Source organism: Vespula vulgaris, chromosome 1, assembly GCF_905475345.1.
Source record: "Vespula vulgaris chromosome 1, iyVesVulg1.1, whole genome shotgun sequence".
NCBI classification, from domain to species: Eukaryota; Metazoa; Arthropoda; class Insecta; order Hymenoptera; family Vespidae; genus Vespula; species Vespula vulgaris.
In genome coordinates this window covers 4,286,363-4,292,521 of record NC_066586.1, presented here as the reverse complement: position 1 = coordinate 4,292,521, position 6,159 = coordinate 4,286,363, and positions in this window count along the sequence as shown.

Below are 6,159 nucleotides of genomic sequence, written 5' to 3'. Positions count from 1 at the left end.
TATTCATAAATATTTAATTTATCCTGTGAAACTATCCTAGCCTGTGGACAATCAGTCGACTCAAAGAATCCACCGACCGTGCACAATTACACAGGCACATTTAATCAAATGCTCCAGCAGACATAATATTCATTCTAATCGATGAACCTATTACGAACTAAGATTAACTCCTTGCACTTAAAAAATGATAAAAGTTTCGGTAAAAAAAAAAGTGTAAATTATAAAAGACGTGATATTCCCATTTTTATGTATACAATATTCTATATTTCTAGATAAAAAATATATATCCTAAATATTCTAAGAGAATCACGAAGTGCAAGTGTTAATATACTTATAACTAAGTATCAAATTAATTCAAAATTCTTTGCTAAGTTCATGATATGGAAGGTATCTAAGTTTTCATCTGATGCAAAGTTTTTCGAATTATTTGATACTAACATATTTCGCAATACAAAGTACCAGCAAATTAAAAAAAAAAAAAAGAAAGAAAACAAGACAAACAAAAATTGAAATTTCTAAAATTTGCTGAAACCTTGTAAAATTTCCGGAGACAAGACTTTCCATTCCTGAGTGGGAATCATACGCTGCGTCTTATCCGCGGTCCTTACCTAACTACTTAAAATAAATGAACACATTCACTCAGAAAAAAATATGCTATCTACCTATCACCTATATTTAAAAAGAGCAAAGCATTCGCACCAACACATACACTCCACGATTCTCTCACATACCACCAGGGTGCAAAAAAACCTACACTAGAGAGTATGTCCCGGGACACCTCCAACACCCTAGCTCAACCACGTTTTCTAACTTACATGCTAATATGAGTACGTACCAATTGCTGTAATCGATTGCCAAGGCTAATGATTATTGCATATATGACTAAAATAAAAATACTAGTACATACTAGTATATATATACGTACTAGTAATATACGAGTATCTCCAAGTTGCCATAAAAATGGGATTACTCTACTATGCAAAACGATATTAATAATAATATATTAAATATATAAGATATATCTATTTAATTAAAAGTTGTCGCGAAACGATGTACAATGTACCACCTAAAACGCACACACAAGTGCAAAGTACATCGTGCAATCACTAACACAATGACAATCGCCAAAGGGAAACTTAAAACTAAACCCATACTAACTGTTTATCACTCATACGAGTAACACCTGGGCACACGTATGAATGAAAACGTAGAAAGCATGAGGGGGAGAAACGGGAATTAATATGATTAATGCTGAAAATCCTGAGCTAAAAATGATTAACTCTTATAAACTAGGCCTAACCGGACTATGACTCTATAAATTTCGAAATGATAATCGAATAAAATATGTTATTATCTCGTGTATATAAGTATATATATAATTATAGAACTTTATTATAACTTTTTTCTTTCAAATGCAACGACTCTACTGAGACTATCATTTTTATCATTAAATAAATTTATTGAAATATATTTAATTTTGTATAAAAAACCTCGGATGATACCTTTCATTAAGTAGCTGTTCTAATGAAAAAATAAAATCATGATTCACTACTTAATTGTCAGAATCTATCCGTCGCGAAAAAATTGTCTTCTTGTTCATTTGTTGTTACATCGATATATCGAAATATTCAAGTAGATCACGAATAAATAGACTAAACGCGAAGCAATACATGTAACGTAAACCATATCACATGCTTTATTTGTCGAAATCGGGTAAATATATACCCGATTTCTCTACTAATATCACGAGCAAACACGAAGGGACAAAAAGTCATAATTAATTGCATTATTAATTAAAAGACTCGACCCGATGAAACAAGAAGATCCTAGCCTAATATACAATAATTAAAAATTCACAAAAAACAGAAAAGGACATATATAGGAAATTACTCGTGAGTAAAACCAAATGTATTACTCACGGTCACTTTTGCTCGTTTCAAACAAAAAACATTTAAAAATACAACTAGCGACCCGTGCCGATATGGACCTTTCATCCTCGACATGATGGGCACCAGAGGAACTTCAAATTTAAACTTACTACTTAAGAAGTTCTGCGATGACTACAAAACACTCATTCCTCTCCAAGTAGTTGTGAAGTAGATCGAAACTATTGTTGAATCGTTGAATTAATAAATTGTTGAATCGATGAATCGTTGAATCGATAAATCGTTGAATCGATGAATCGTTGATTATTCTGTAATTAAAAAGACACAAAAGAGAATTAATTATATGTTTCATATCAAAAGAATATATGCAATGAATGAAAATGGTTAAAAAATATGATTTGAACAATAAGCGAAAAGTAACGATTAAAATACAAAAAGATATTTACTTACATGTAATTGAATCCAGACGGAGCTTTGTATTCGTCGATAAAGATGCAAAGGAAGAATTTTTTAATTCACACTTTCGATCATGAATTAATCAAATTAATCGGAAGTGTGTTAATGATTCTAATAACGCGCCGAACAAATTATTTTAATAAGAACATAACATAAATTCTTGTTCTCTGATTTACTAACGCAACCGAGAAATTCTAATCGGCGAATAACACTGACTCTAATTCGCGATTTTATTTTATTTTTAACACAACCTATACGGTTGCAAAGCAATCAAACTATTTCGCACAAGCACTGACTCTAAAATCGCATTGCGCGCGATCAACAACTGAAGATCTGTTTAATAAAAATGGTTAAAGCAGGTGTTTATTTCCGCAATTTATATATTATTTGGAAAACCCTATTATTCAAATCATGATATAAAATGATATAAAATTCAAATGAAATTGTAAACTTATAAATTGTAATTTCAAATTGTAAACTTATATTACAAATGTTTTATATAGTTTAATAATAAAACGCAAGAGATAACGTTCGATTAATATAACTATAAAATTTGTAAGCTACATTAAAATAAATAAAGAAAAGCAACCATTCATAATCACATTGTATCTATCATTTAAATATATGATCGTGATAGGATTATTTCACAAAAATATATTAATTGCGTGGATACCTATAAATCAAAATAGATATAACACATAAAAGAGTAGCAGAAAGTATATAATGGTTCCTATTAAATGTGGCGAAGTCCAGTTTAAGGTTAGTTGAACACGATGAATAATAACCTAAAAAAATTATTAAGAAATATTATTAATATAGAATAAAATTAAATGTATTTACGTATATAAATGTGTAAATGTGCGACATATATGATGTATACGCATAAAATGTGTATATGTGATCTGCGCATTCAATATGCAATTTATTATAATTAATATCTAGTTTCTTATATATTAGTTGAAATTTAATTAAAACTTCTTATAAATAAATTTATTTGTATATATTGTATACGACAAGCGGCGGAAGAAAGTACATGATAATTGCTATATATATATATATATATATATATATATATATATATATATATATATATATATATTAAAATATATATATTAAATCTAATATCATAGAAAGTAGGATTAATAAACCATAATTAATTTAATTAAATAAAACTTATAAAATATTATTAATATGTAAACTAAATGAGAAACTAGACAAATCGAAATTAACGAAGCGGAGCAGGTCTGAACACGTCTCGAAAGCTGCTTATAAAATGAGGAACTACGTAATAATATGTTAGTACGGATGAACGGAGATATTGTTACTAAGGCGGAGCTCTCGGTCGTCCTTTGATTGTTTATACGTACTTTTCCCGATACTTCCTAAATTCTCCGAATTGTACACGTACACAAACATATATATATATACACATACTACATGTTTATATAGCGGTAATAACATTTAATCAGACGACTGTTTTTTTGTTTTGTTGCTCGCCGGAGACAATGGATAAACTTTTAATATGTATCTCTATCCTAATATTATCTTTCTTTCTCTATTAAAAGTCTCGTTGTATGTATTTAAAAAGAAATAGACTTACGTGACCGAGTAGAACGCTTACGTTAATATCTAGGATACTACATAGTTTTCTTTATTTGTAGGTTTCTTGGATAGCTAAAAAATATTAGATGGATGTTAATAAAGTAGGAAAGTAATGAAAATATAGATCGAAATTAAAATAGTAGGACGTATCGGTATGTGTATGTTCCGTAAGATACATCTCTCTCTCTCTCTCTCTCTCTCTCTCTCTCTCTCTCTCTCTCTCTCTCTCTCTCTCTCTCTCTCTCTCTCTCTCTCTCTCTCTCTCTCTCTCTCTCTCTCTCTCTCTGTGTGCGTGTGTGTATGTGCACATGTATATTTATATGATATGATCTGATATGTACATATACATGTACATGTACATGTACATGTATATGTATATGTATATGTATATGTATATGTATATGTATATATGATATGACAATTGTATATAAAATAAAATACTGTTGAACGTGACTAATTAATGAAAAGTTATTAATTATGACAAAAGTATATTAGAAGAATATATTAAAAATACATTAGATATCGTGAAAAAATAAGCAAACAATTCGAAATAACAAATGTCGCCATAGGACATGGAGACGCCAATTTTATTTTCGCCGATATCTTCTAAACGAGACGATGACATGACTTTCTAACATTTAAACGTGGAAATTGTATTTTCAGCAATCAATTGATATATAAAATAAGAGTGTATGTTAGAAAAAATATACTAATTACCTGTAATTGACGAGACGACGAAGCTCCACTGCAACCGGTACTACAAAACAATTCAAAATGGCAAGGGCACCAGCAACAGAAAAATGAAGTGTTCTTGCGCGTATACAATACGCCACCTATGTAATGGCCCCCCCACTAAGCTTGTGGTTTTTCGATCTATTATAAGAAAATATCAAAACATTAAAAATATAATGTACAAACTTAAAAACTATCTAAATGAACACTTTGCTATTTGAAACTATGAAAATTAATCATTACAATGTAATATCTACAGAAATAAAGTTAAAAAACATAAAAAAAAAACTTGTAAAAAAAATGTCTATACTCATGCATACAATTACTTTTCAAGCAAATATCTTTTATTCGCGACATTTTCACGACCCATTAACAATGTCGATTGAAAATCATTTATTTAGTAATTAATTAATAGATTACAAAATATTCTACGTTAGAAAATATATGTTAATTACCTGTAATTAACGTGATGACGAAACTTCGTTACGATCTCTAGGAGCACAGACGAATTTGAAAAAGTGTTGATTGGAGCGTTGAAATGAACGTGCACTTTGGGCACGCATGCGCAATGCGTCATTTTCTTTACATTACGCGCCCATATATATATATATATATATATATATATATATATACATATATGAATTAATTTATTAATTTCTTTTTATGATTAAAAACTTTTTTTATAATAAAATCAAAAAATCAAAAAGCCATTTGAAGTTTTATTAATCAGTAACATGATATTAGATAAGTATTTTCTTACTTGCTAATTCAAATAGATCTTTTCACACACACAAACTTGTCGTCACACGTATGAAACTTCTCTTTTTACAGCGTAAGTCAAAACTATATACAGAATAACTACATCAAAATAATTTCAAAATACAATAATAAATAAATAATATTTCAATCTTGAAATGTATAAAAAATTATTGAATAAATATTCCCCCATTATTTCTTAAAATATTTCATAAATAGTTATCAAAATATTTTTATTGTTAAACGTTTGTAATAATAATTTTAATATTATTTACTCACATAGTAATGTAGTGCATTCTTTAAGTCATAAATTAATACAATTTTGAAAAGAAAACGGAATTTGTTTCGTCTATTCCAATTAATTCTTTAGCATTGAATTCTTTCATTGATTTATAACCCTTTGAAAAATGTATAATACTTGTCCAGACGATAAAACAATATAAAAACAAACACTATAGATTACGTTTAAAAACTTACCAAATTCAACTCACCTTAAATCTAATATTTTATTCTGATCAATAATATATTACAAACTCATTAAAATATTATAATATCTTATTGTAACAATACATGCAAACTGCAATGTAATACATAAATATCTAACAGTTGAACTTTGTTAAATTATGTTATTATATGCAATAATATAAGTCAAAAAATGCTTGGCAGTTTAAACAATGTAAGTGTACTTCATTAAATATTGAAAGTAGGGACAAAATAGTATAACTCA